We start from the raw sequence: 14711 nt of genomic DNA on the forward strand, positions 1-14711 counted from the left end.
CATTATCTCTGAAAACAGCAAATTTTTTTCGCTCATTTATTTGCACTTTGAAAATTAGCCGTAAGTATATAAGAACTGCTAAAGAAGTGATTTATTCATAGAGGTACACTATTTTATTTGTTTCTAGGCCACAGACATAGAAAATAGTCATATTGTTGCAGATACAACGAATACAATAGAAGATAGTATACTCAAGAAAGCATAGAAAGGCCGCTCCACTAATCCACTAATGAAATTCACACGGAGTTCAAAGTAGAGTCTGACGGTTGGTTCCATTCATAATAAGTAAGTGTTGAAAGATTCTTCACTCTTGAGCATCATATTTCAACGTTTCGCAAATTATTTTTATATTGCAAGCTTATCCATGGAGTTATCGGTTATCACGCGCTTGGTGGTACGCGTGCGGTACGGAGGAACAGTTGATGTTCGCGCGTCGAGGAAGACGCAACCGTTTGGCGTAGCGTTGGTGACTTTTGTGATCGACAATTTGTAGAGTGCTTTGAGGATATAAACTTTTTCGTGACCACCGGCGTTGATTTGAACTAAAGGGTGCGTTTAATTAAAATAATCATAGATACTAATTTTAAGTCTAAGATGCGATCTATTTACTGTACATAGTTACATACATTTTAGTATTATCATATTATTACCATAATTTTGATACTGACCGAGTATTTCAAATCGTAACATTTGAATAAAACAATATTCTAAGAGATTAGACTGGCAAAATGAATGTAGTTGCTAATAACGTAATAACTTAGATTTAGAATAGAGATGTACCAAGTAAAGATGCAATTTTTAATACTTTAGAAATTACGCAAGGCCGAATTATGAGTATGTATAATGAGCTTTCTCTGTATAACAATATGTATATAGGAATGTATGCGAAATCGTGGGCCATGACGAAAATTTATGTCAGAAATAACATTAATGTTTCGAATTATTAAGTACCTGTTACTGTGCATAATTTTTTAGAAAAAACATAATAGTTACTATTGTAGTAATAGTAATATTTAATAGTTATTTAGAGAAATATTTTATGTAAGTATACAAAATTATTATTTACGTGCGCAAATTGCGCGGAAGTCAAACATTTCGTTTCCGGTAGTGACATGACTTTTTTGTTTGAGATCACATTTTTGTAACTTCGCTAAGATTTGTAAAAGAAAAGCTTAGTGACAAAAATTACAAAACAACCTACATGTTTAATATTCCTCTTGAATATTTTTTTGCCTTAATTTTGAAGATAATATAGTAAAAAAAGCATAATACAATATCAATAACGCTTATAATGCTGCTGTATGAGTTGACGGCAATAAATGTGCATGAAAATTTAGGTAGGAACCTATCTACTTAAGTTCACTATCGTACGATTATTTTTCTTTAAATTCTTTTTTATTCAGATTTTTTGAATAAATACTTCTTCAAAAAATCTGAATAAAAAGGCAATATATTAGCAACTAGCTCATGCCCGCGAATTCGTTCGCGTGGATTTAGATTTCCATGGAAACTCCTTGAGTTTCCGGGTTAAAAGAGGCCTAAATTAGCCTGCCTGCCTAACCTATCTATCCTTGCACAGTTAAAAACCTAGAGAGTTCTAGGTCTTTAACTATGCATGGATACATGCAAAAAATGAAAATGAAAAAAAAAATGCTGATCCGTAACTCTATTGCGACGTTATTGAAGTACAAATAAACAAACAAGTACATTTTCGCATTTAGGTATAGTGTGGATTATCTTTTCTAACAGTCTCATCCGAGTAAATCATTAGAATTAAACATTCTAAATTAACTGTAGCATCTTTTATTACATGAATTAAATATGTAAATAGGCCTCAAAAATAAATTAGCATGCTTAGCACGTGTCTAAGTGATGTAATCAAGCAAAATGTATTTTTTTATTCTGTACCCGTGTACAATGAGTACCTAAATACGTGATTTGGATTTAATTAACGATATAATTGAAGTGCATTTGTAAACTGGATTTTTTCCGCAAGTGCATTCTTCATACCTAAGTCTCAATTCTTTATTGGAAGACTAGCTTATGTTCGCAACTTCATCTCCGTGGACCACATAAATTTCATGCCCCTATTTTACCACCTTAGGGGTTGAATTTTCAAAAATCCTTTCTTAGTGGATGTTAGATAGGTACCTTCATGCCTTTCAGCCTGATCCATCCAGTAGTTTGAGCTGTGCGTTGATAGATCAGGCAGCCAATCAGTCAGTCAGTCATTTAGCTTTTCCCTAGGTATATAATTCTAGGTTTTTGCGATATTTTTTTTACTAGCATGATTACGGTACCCTACCATATGCGTGTTTTAATTTTTTAACGAGCGCTTGAACAGTTTAAAAGTTTTATCACGTGTGTTTCGTAGTAACGACAATAAGAAAATCTTCTTAGGGTGTATAATCTGTAATCTTACACCAAAGTCATTCCCTGAGTGAATCAAGAATGAGTGCAGAAATGCCCTAAATCGAGCGTTATTGAAAACCAAACTCGTGAAAAGATGAAAATTTTGATGTTGACTTAGTCCAAGAGGATTAAGGTTTTTCAAAATCCCGTGGGCACTAATTTCCCGGGATAAAAAATAGCCTATGTCCTTCATCAGGGTGCAAGATATCTCTGTATCTATTGTTAAAATTGATTAAACAAATGGGCCGGTGAAAAAGAAACAGACAACTTTCGCATTTATAATATTAGTAAGTATGGATGTTTGTTTACCAAGTCGTTCGCTATGTTTGTTGTAATTACACGTAACAATTTATATATGACTCGTTTGCTGTGATTATGTTAGAGGTAAATTCTCAACGCCGTAGAATTCAGTCCAAGAATAGTTTTGTCGCGACGCGCGACATCTTGCAATGACGAAACTACAATTAAAACATTTTTGTACGTGTCTGTATCAACTACTCGTAAATTAGATTATGTAATAAAACTTGAGCAAAAGTAAAAAATTGCATGAAGTAGCTACCTAATTCATAATACCTTGATTCGTCTAGGTAAGGGCGAAAATAATAGGTATATTTGGCCCCGGGCGTAGATGTAAATCGAGCCTTATTGAAATCCAAATTCGTGTAAATTAGTGTAAAATAAGAAACACGACTGAATGATGATCGCCATTCCTATAGCGTGAATTTAGGTATTTTAAATTTCTCGCAGCGCCTCTGATTTTGAAGTGGCAGATAGACTCACTTGTGCATAGCAGTTCGCTATGATTGTTGTAATTATATACGTAACAATTTATTTATTATGACTCGTTTGCTGTGATTATGTTAGAGGTAAATATTCTGAACTCTCACGGAATTCAGTCCAAGAATTAGTTTTGTCGCGACGCGCGGCGTCTTGCAATATTAACGCAACTACAATAATTAAAACATTTTTGACTATTTTGTGTATCACCTAAATTAGATTATGTAATAAAAATTGAGCAATTTCTTTAAAAAATTGATTTAGAATGTAGTTTGCATTTTTATTTAGTAAATAGTGAAATAGATTGATGATAATATTTGTTAATACGAATAAAGACACTAGGTATGAACAAAATAATTACAAACTCACAAAATTAAAATAAAATACCAGACACCATTTTGTTAGATGTTGACCGGACTCTATTTTTCTGTTTCAATACTAAAAAATTGATTAATATTTTACTTGTATTTTCAAACGTGTAATTCACGGAGCAAAACATTACATGAAACTATTACTTGTATTTACTTAAGTAATAATAAATATTCAGCGTTACCTACTCCCACTTTATTAATTAAAGCCATATTAATATTAGAAGTGCCAAATTGTACCTGTCTGTCTGTTACCTTTTCACGGCTCATCAGTTTAACCGATTTTAACAAAAGTTTAATTTTGGTATTATAGATATGTAGTTCGCATTCTGGAGACAGACATTGACTCCATAATAGAAAACCGGGATATAAAAAAAATGTAGATCCAAGCAGACAAGTCGCTGGCATTTACATTTTAGTGAAAAATTGTTTAAAAAGTAATAAAAGAGAAATATCTAAAACTTTAATAAAATTAAGTTAAATATCATAAATAATTTAACAATATTCACATACAATGCTATTGCGTAATTATTGTGAAAATATCATAAATCATAATAATTAAAACAGCCACCAGTACCTACTGTAGAAACAATACAATGTTCACGTATTTTATGAATATACTTAGATAAGTGGTAAATGAGTGCTTCTTCATCCAACTGCAATATTATACTGTAAAAAAAATACATAATTAGTATGGTATCTGGGTTATTATTACGTGGAATACCTATTACCATTGCTATTATACTATTAAATAAGTACACCTATTAGGCGTCTTCTTATTACAGCAGAATACAGAAATTATAATTGCATAATTTTTATCAACTAACAAATTGAATCATTAAATAATATTACAGTCTGTCTGTGAGGATGTAATGTTATTAACAGACATCAGATAAACTTTTATTTATTTTATGTTAGTTTAAATTTCGAAGTGTTTTTATAAAAAATTCTTTTGTTTCTTATTTTTAATTTTTAATATGATTGTTAAAATGTTAGGCACAGAATATTATGACCCATCTATGACGTTAAGTAACCGATAGCTTCATAGAGCGACAGCGCGACATTGTGGCATGCCATGCATGCGTATAGCATGGTTCAATAATAATTTAAAATGTAACAAGTATCGTCAGCAGACTGTCCTACCGTAATATTCCATTTCTTTGTAGAAACACGATAGTAAACTGCCGCATGCTACAGAATTCCATTAATTGTAGCATGCCTTATTGTCGCATGTTGCTGCTCCCGCGTAAAACAGCCTTTATAACTTAGAAATAGATTTGACAGATTTCCTATTCAAAGTCTGTCAAAACGTAAAATCTATGCCTCAGTTCTAGATGATTTGGCTATTGAAAAATCTGATCTTTTTTAGATCAAGTTTAATAGTCTCATTGAATTATTATCGTTAGAACGTGGGATACCTAATATTATTGCTACTTATGTTGTACAAACCTCTTAACTAAATTAAATTACAGATATCTAAATCTAATACTGCCTATCCTTTTCTACAAGGAGCATTATGAAAGGGATAGAAATATATTTAGACTTGTTATTATGTTTTAGTTTAGTTTAGAGATTATGTTCAACAGAATTGACCACATTTATTATGGATTATCACAGTAGGCTATAAACAAACCAAGTAACCTAATAACCAAAAAAAAAAATAGTCTTACCTTACTCTTTAACGTGTATCACTCTCATTAAAGCCAATTTATTTCAACAGTTTCACATATTCAAGGCAGCTCTAATACACAGAAGAATTTTGACCTTGCGTTCTTTAAAAACATACTATTAAACGTGACTGTTAATTTGATTGACCCATCATTTTCAACCGTTATTAGTTTGTGCTCCATCTTGTAGCCTTTAATTACATCTGTTATTTTGCTGACTGATTAATTACTATTCAGTAGGAAGTTATAAGTAGAACACTCGAACATATTTTGCAAATAAATCGATTTTTCATCAAATGCAAACTTCCTTATTTAATTACGTCTCTATCTACAAATTAAGGTTGTATTAACTATATATAATAATTGGCGTTTTGGCTGGTATTAGTTACTTATAAGATTTAGGTTTTTAAAAATTGATTTTCCTAGTAGGTACAAAAATTAACCGATATCTATCCATATTTATTCTGTTCCAAACCTCGTCAATATCGGTTAAAGGTATTGACCGTGAAAAGTTAATGGATAGACAGACCCTTCTCATTAAATTAAGCCCTTTCGAACATTGGTTCGGAATGCTCCTTCCTTGGTTCACTAGACGTTGTAAAAGTTCTTGTAAAAGTTTGTTTGAATCTTTCTTACTCTAATATTTAATTTCTATACAATACGTATAAGTTAAAAACTTGTCTATATCACCTATCGAAGCCTGATAAATTAATAGGCGGTCCGATAAAAAAGACGGTACAAACAAAACAGAACATTTACCAAAATGTAATGCAGACCTCACAAAACACGGTTCTACCAAAATTTTAGATGGCAAGACCATCTTACTGACCGTATCCGATTTTCGATGGAAAAGCATAGATTCCAGACGACAGTGTATCTATGTTGAGTCAGCGTAAAATTGGGCATCACTTTTCATTGGTCTAAAATTGGTCCCAAACAATATTATCACCTGCCTTAGCTTAAATCTTTAGATATTATATCTGGAAGCATAATAGAAGTTTTGACTATAAAAAAACAAATGACGCAGAATGTAAGATACTGACAAAAAACTGATCGTAGTCGGCGATGTACATGTTAATGATTCAGCTCATACTTAAACATGTAGCAGGTACTTTATAAGTCCAGTAGTTTTTTGTGAAGTTTTTACGAATGTAAGAAGTCAGCATTTTAATTTAGAATATCAAAAAGGGTAACCAGTTCATCTATGAATGTACATATAATATGTAATACATATATTATTTCAAAAAGACTGTTGCCAATTTCCTGACGATACCATTTATATGTATTAGTGCCAATCACTTACCTAGTTTATGTGTAAAACTTTTTATGCATCTACAAAAGCTTGCCAAAATTATCATTTTTTTTTACAATGCAGACTTTTTCTAAGATCAGGTTTTATACTTCGAACTAGTAGAGTTTAGATAATCTTTTGCTTGAAGAAACTCATTAAGTGAGCAAATTAAAAAATTGAGGTGACTTGTTTTACTGGTACATACAAGTACATAATATTGTATGTAGGAGTTGTTATTGGAATTGGATAGGTAAATTAATGTAAATAATTTTGTTTAAAAATACAAACACAATAAGGAAGCTCGTATTATTGTTTTGATCTTTAAGAAACGTCATTAAAATCCAGACCTATTAATTAATTATTTATTAAAAATGAGAAGGTGTTCTTGTCTGCCCGTCTTCCATCCACTCTTTGTCTTTCCATGGTCAACCGTTAAAAACGATTTTCACAAAATTTGGAAATATTCACAGACTATTTTTATTCCGGAAAATTGAAGATTTCCCTTAGAATTTTTAAAAACCTGAATCCACATTAATGAAATCGCGAGCATCATACAGTAATTCTTAAAAATATAGGAAGTAGGATTTAGGTAGGTACACATACCTATATTTTTATTTCATTTCCTAGAAGCGACAATTATTTAGCAACATAAAATTATGTAAGTTTTTCATCACTCGTCATTTCCACGGCACTTTGTTGTGCTATGCTTTTTTTGCCTTAGCTCAATCTAGGTGACGCAAAACAATAAGAGCTAAATATCTAGCGTACACATTCCTCATCGTCATCATGATCGGCCCAATACTAAGAATGGATCTCATCTCAGAATGGGCGGAGCAGTCATAGTCCACCATACTGACCCAAAGCTGATTGGCAGCCTTCGCATACCTATGGAGAACTTTCAGGTATGCAGGCTTCCTCACGGTGATTTGCTTATAATGCACATACTTAACTCCGAAAAGTAAATTTGCGTTCCCGGGTTGGAGTCGCGCAAGTATACCTACCTACTATTTAGTTAACTATAATATTACTAGAAGATGCCCGCGGCTTCGCCCGCGTGGATTTCGGTTTTTTTTTAAATCCCGTAGGAACTCTTTGATTTTCCGGGATATAAAGTAGCCTATGTGCTAATCCAGGATATTATCTATCTCCATTTCAAATTTCAGCCAAATCCATTCAGTAGTTATTGCGTGAAAGAGTAACAAACATACACACACACACACACACACACACATACAAACTTTCGCCTTTATAATATTAGTGTGAAGTGTGATACTACCATATCATTAATCGCGAGGAACAACGCCAGAAATATAGTAAGTACTTAGGGTCTAAAATCGGATTTCCTAGTCTTAAATAGTAAACATAAATAGCAAACTCAAATATCCGTATCCGCAGCTCCAATAGGTACCTTAATGCGTGTAAATATAATTATTGAAAAGATAAGGAAAAGACGCGTCATTAATTTGCAACATTAGTATGAATTTAACGGCCTATTTGTATTGAAATTGTCTATTTAATGGTTTTTATTTCACTGAACATTAAATCGACATGCTTGAAACCTCGGATATGCAAGGAAGTTCCTAAGTTAATCTAAAATTCGATAGTTAAATAGGTATTATAATTATCGTGTCGAAATGTGATTTGTTAATACTAAAACAATTTCATTAATTAATTAACTCTGGATTAGTCTAAGGCCTTGGATTTTTTTAACTGTCGCATTTTTAGCGAATCTAATAAGCGAATCTATCATAAAATTTTACGAAATTTCTTTGATTTCCTGAAATTAAGTGACCTACATTGTATTTTACTTTTCTACAATACTTTACCTTTAGTCATTATCTTCTGAAACATTGTCTAAAACCAGAAATGAGTAAAAAGATGTAGGTACATACGCTGTTTTATTATTATTTTCAATCACTCCATGCCAAGGATAAATCTCATAATGTTATTTTAACTTTTCTCACAACTTTTCGATCGATCTCACGTCAATAGATATACGTCTCAGCATAGCCTTAGTATCATAGTTCTTGTAAAATAAAACCCGAAAGGAATATTGGATTACAAAACAACATTCACCGAGAAATATTATCTTATAATTCTTTTAACCTATTTGACAAATGAAGGGTGAGCAATAAAATAATACCCATTCGATACTTTGAAGCTACTACTCATATGCGTTACTCGAAATAAGATATGAATAAACTTAGTTTATTACAGCTGACATTAATTGACAACCTTCTTCTTCTCGTTATCCTAGAATTTTTCGTTCTACATAATATTATTAGGTATGTAGATGAGGCACGGTTAAAAGAGCACAATTGGTGCTAATTTATTTGTACACAATCTCTAAACTATACTAAGTTGACAGAACTAAAAGTATTGCTTTCCCTTTTCACGGGGAATATACCTAATACGTAGAAAGATTTTATTATTCCTTTTGTTTGATGAAGTATATTTTGATTCCAAAAAAAATATATTAGAATTATCTGTAAGCATGAAGTATTATTTTACGACATTGATGCTAATTCTGTTGTACACAATTTCTAAGCTAAACTAAAAGACTAATTAATAGAAATGTGGTTTAAAAATGAGGATACCTATCACAATGCTCCCTGCGGAAAAGGAGAGCACAAGAACAGAGAGAGAAGAGAGAAAACAACAGAATTAGCACCAATGCCGTAAAATAAATCAGGATTTTGATAATACTAATTTTCTTTCGTGGAATCAAAATACACTGCAATCATCAAATAAAATGAACAGATATAGAATAATCTTTTCACGTAACAGATTAGAAATGGATATCTTAAAGAGGCTCTTTGTTTGAGGGTATCTCACGTTTTACATCTGTCCCTTGCTCTGTTCGCCTTATTTGGTGTTGATTGGAAAGCTTTCACTGTCCCAGTTAAATGGAAACGAATAGCATGTAATAGTATTTTGATGTTCAGGAATAAGGAAGCAAAGTACTAAGAGACGGTTACGTTTTAGTAGACTTATGTATTATCTCTATGATTTTGTAACGGTTGCGAAAGTTTGACTTAGAAATTCAATTAGTTGCTGGAGTGTTTGTTCATCTTGTCTTTACTCAAAGCTTTGCATTTTCCTACGGTAATAATTCCTCTGTAAAAATTCAATCCTTATAACTAAACTAAAGAATTTATTATTTACCAAGAAATAGATAATACAACGTTGTTAATTTAACATGTTATTGCTATTGTTAGGATTCGTGGACAAGGTTTTAACATAATGTACGAGCTTAGCCCTTGACTTCCTTGAAAATTATGTAAGCTGTTTGACACTGTACAATATTTCAAAGTTAGATTTATATTATAGTTAAGTATGTGTTAGGTTTTTCTATTATTTACGATTGAACGATCGTTCTTGGATTACTTCAATAATATTCACGTTACTTACGTAAATTCACGTTATGCTACAAAATTAAAATTTTGAGTTAATGTTACTATAGATACCTTTATTAACAATGCAGTTTTTCTACTGTACGTTTAAAGTCGACCTCATGGTTAATTAGAGCAAAATATATGCTTAAGTTCTTAGCAAGATAGAGCACTTAGGAAGATCTTTTTCTCATGTAGGCACTTTTGCTCTTGTAGGTCTAGGTACGTTTACCACGTTTTTATACTTAACACATCTTACTTAAAACAACTTGAAATTTTCGCATTTTATAACCATCTATTTTTGAATAACGAGAGACCATTAGAGATTGCTCAATGAAAATTCATAAATGTATCACAACTAATTTGCGAAGGCAAGAATACTTAGTCTTCAATCCACTCTAATAAACAGCTGTGGGATCAAGCGGCTAACACCTTAATGCCACTAACCATATATTTCGAAGCTGGACGGTTGCCTCATCTAATTCTACCACGAACTGCCTTCTATCTAATTCAGTTTCGACACTGAATCTTCCCATGCTCGTGATACCAAACAAAATGTCTCGTCGTGTTTTGAAATCGCGAATAATGTTTCTATTAGCATATCGTACGCTGTGGCAGATGCTTTCGGTTACCGTATCATAATATGAAATCTTCGAATGGTTTTTATGTAAAAAAAATTAAAACTATGTGAGTTTGCTACAAACTTCTGTTAATTTCTACTTACTTATTGCTGAGAATTAGATGTCTGACAATCAAAAATTCACGGCTCGAGATGGATAATCCGATTATGTGCAAAAATTTTGGTTAGTGTTCTTTTCCCTAGTGCCTGATTTACACGTTTTAATTAGGTACCAAGTGCAGGTGAAAAGAGATAAACAAGTAAAGTTTAGTATGCAAATGGACACACTGTTAAGTGATAAGTGCATTTTGAAGTACATTTATTACTTAAGACTAAAATTATTTTGATACTTAAAAATATAGATATGCCTAGGACCTGGGTGGATTATTTTATTTTACCTAGAGGTTCAATGTATCTTCTGAAAGAAACACTGAACTTTTAATCTGTGGATCCATTAATGAGCCAGTATCAAATCACAAAATTCTTTCAAAAATAACAAAAAAACAAAGTCATTGGCGTCTACACACTCTCAAATAATATTATATTGACCTTCTACGTCTTGATACAATTTATTTGATATCCAACAAAATTCGATATTCGTGTGTTATTGACACCTTTTTAAAAATTTTGCTTTGATTGAGGCCATAGAATTGATCTAATATTTTAAGTTCACATTCAAATCCAAATTAGCCTCATCATTTACAAATCCGTTTATAATGTTAGGTCCAAAGCTTAAGAATAATGTATGCATGAATTGCGAAGGCACTAATTTGCACTATTTCGCAAATAGATTTAATTATATGTTGTTGGAATTCTGTGAGGCTAGGTCGTGATATATATCGCCCTAAAACGGCGCATTAGTCCATCCGCTTATAGTTTTAACTAGCTAATGCTCGGCATGCGTTGCGTTGCAATGACTCTTTGTCTGAATGATTCGTACGCCACCCATTGATATTGATGTTACTATGACAGAAACCTTCTTACAGCTCCCAAACTCGAGATCCGTAACCATGATAGCAGGCCTTACAGTACTTTTTTTTTTACCCGACTGTGGCAAAACTAAAAGGAAGGGTTATGATTTTAGCAGTCTATGTATGTATGTGTGTGTGTGTGTGTGTATGTTTGTATCCAGTTTCTGTGTGTTTCATCGTAGCGCCTAAACTGCTGAGCCGATTTTGATGAATGAGGTGTCAATCGATTCGTCGTAAAGGTCCAAGTGACATAGGCTACATTTTATACGAAAAAAATTGACCTAGCGGATATTACATGAAAAAAAGTGGGGGTCTCCAAAATTTTTTTTTGCTATTGTATCATATTCAGTCGGGTTTTAGATTTTCACTTTGTCTTGTCTTTTAGATGTTATAGTAGAAACGTCCAGACAATAGCCAATGTTTCCTCAGCCTGAAGGAGAGATCAAAATACCTACTTATCACACTGCTCGTATTCAAATAGATTTGAAATATCGCAGAATTGTTTTCGACACAGTATTTCCTCAAGAAATGTTTCTATTCAGAAAAGCTTTATAGCTTAGTCCTATGGCCTTTAATGAAATCGTTATAAATAAACCCAATCATTAATCGAATAAAAGTTATGTTGCAAAGTCCTGCCGTAAACTATAATAAGTGAGCAAAATTTCATCGTTCCCACTTAGCAGGCTGTTGAGTAAGTGCTGCCAATAAATTCATATTATGATAATATTAGAACCGCTGTAACTTATTGCCGCTTATTATTTTGTAACTTTAAAACAAACACTCTATGCGGTATTAAAATATTCACGTAACAAGCACGAGCTACCGGATGAAATGATATTTGGTTTTTTAAGGTTCCACAGTTAACAAAGAACTTATACTTTCGTCCAGTCCGTCTGTCTGTGTACGTTATAGTCATTTTAAAAATAAATTTTATGGCAATACAAACGCATATTTAAAATTTGAAAAATTAAAACTATTTCAGCGTAGATCTCTCTTGAATAGGTATAATGAAAATCGAGCGTTATTTTCTCCCGAACATTTTCTCGGTTTAAATAGGTAATTCAAAAACTTCGGTTTAAATAATTTGTTGGCAACAACTCGTTCTCACGTTCGGTGTTGCTTGGTGTTGGTGGTTATGCTGTGGTCGTGACGTCAGAGCCCCCTCCATCGAGACGAAAAAGATGGCGCTAGGGCGAGGACGTGGCGTGGAACGACAAGCTTCAGTTGCTGTTTGCGCTCCGACCGATTTACATTGCATTATACGGGTTGATTTTACTATCTGAGAGTTTAATTGTTAACATCAGAAGTGTGTAGTAACTTACGCTTTGAGGAAAAATCGGTCGAAACGCAAACGTACTTTTCCACCTAGAGGTCTTCAAGTGCCAGGACACCGTCGGCCGCGATGGAAACGTAATAAGGTATCTCGTAAAGATACCGAAACTGTGAGTACTTTGAATAATTATTAAAGATTAAGTGAATATGGTTTAAATTACTAAATCGTATTCTCAAACTTTTGTATAGTCAGGTGAGATAATTCGTTACTAAACTAAGTTGAAGGTATCAGCTAAAAGTCTGGCACGATTTAATATTGCGTACAGTCTATAAGTGGTCCTCGTGGGAATAGTGATCGGTAAACGAAATTGTCTTTTAGTTCCAAATTCAAAGGAATATGTTTTTAAAATGGTTAATTTTTAGTTTGTTCGAATTTTATTTTGGAACTAAATGTTAAATTCACGTTTGTCTCAACTTTTTTTCGAACAAAATATTATTTAAATTATAGTGGGTCAATTATTATAGAAGCATCAGAATATACGTCCTTAGAAGATAATAATTTAAAAACGTGTGATGATTGAGCTAGTTATTTACATAGAAGTTGAAGTTTTTATAATAAAAATATTAAACATGTGGGTAGTATACATGACGAACAAGTTAAAATGTTATAGTGGTAGTGGTAAAAGTAATCGAAGAATGTCTTAGGTTAGTCAAACTTCACAAGTGAAATGTTAGCTCAGATATAAATCATGATAACCAATCCCGAACTCGTATACTGAAATGAAATGAAATTTATTTATTTGCTGAATATCAGTTGTTGAGTTCAAAATTATAACTAAGTAGCGACCTTCATATTCTACTTCATAAGCATGCAAATATTTAATACTCATCAGGAATAATCCGTACAAATAATCCTGATGAGACCATAAAGTGAATTAATTTCTATGGTAACATGTCTCTTAATTAAAATGTCAATATTAATATTATAATAAGTTATTATATTAATTGTAAGAAAATGTTACATAATATATGGGGTTAAAAGTGTATATTTTTGATACATGTCACGAGGCGTTTATAGATACCGGAAGTAGTTGTCCGCGCATATCAAAATCGTTAGTAAAGGGATTTCAGTTTAAAAACATTTATTTATCAATAAAGAGCATAACAGTCTTTTAGATATCAGGAATTACAGCTATTTACATTTACAATGGTCGCACATGATATCAAGTATCCATTTTAGTACTTCATATTATCTACATTGAATAATTGTGTGGGTAAGTAATAACATCCATACGTTTATAATACTAGTTTTTAGGGAAGTTTTCGTAATTGTTCTTCTTTTAAAGCATAATTGGGAGTGTATATATCCTGTTATTATTTTCCTGATAGGAATACAAGTTTGAAGCGCGTACGAGTGACTTATATTTAGAATTTTCGTATCTTTATAGAGGTAATTCTTTATTCTTTCTTTATTTGCATTCATGTCTTACATCATAAATAAAAAAAATATATCATAATATTACAACATGAAGCCCCGTTGGGGCGTTGCAAAGTAAAACATATGTAAATAATCAAAGGTAATATTACAATTCTTATGAAATATGAAATATGAATAGCAAAAATTATGAATTAATTATATGGTCATTAAATAAAAATAAAATAAAAAGGTCACATATAAATAAAGATTATGGGAGTTTTCAAATTATGTCCTATTATAACTAATCAGACTTTAAAAAAAAAAAGTACTTACAAATAAAAAGTGGTTAACAAAGTTATTACAATCTTCTTATATCGTATTATCATATTATTGAGGTATATTCATTCAATAGTTCATGCACACTGTAGTAACATTTTTGGATTAGCCATTTTTTTAGTTTTGTTTAAATATTGTTTCTTTTGTTTCATCTATTATTATTGCTATACAGGTTATTTAAATCAGTAA

General features: G+C 31.9%; 1 protein-coding gene across 1 annotated transcript in view; it reads left to right on the forward strand.

Moving 5' to 3' along the window:
- Nucleotides 1–386: 386 nt before the first annotated feature.
- LOC123867046 overlaps nt 387–14711 on the forward strand; it is a 45399-nt gene continuing 31074 nt past the window's right edge. The window contains exon 1 of the mRNA XM_045908884.1: nt 387–549. The gene's annotated coding sequence lies outside the window, so the exon portion shown is untranslated. The remainder of the gene's footprint in view (nt 550–14711) is intronic.

This window comes from Maniola jurtina, chromosome 7, assembly GCF_905333055.1.
Source record: "Maniola jurtina chromosome 7, ilManJurt1.1, whole genome shotgun sequence".
Taxonomy (NCBI): domain Eukaryota; kingdom Metazoa; phylum Arthropoda; class Insecta; order Lepidoptera; family Nymphalidae; genus Maniola; species Maniola jurtina.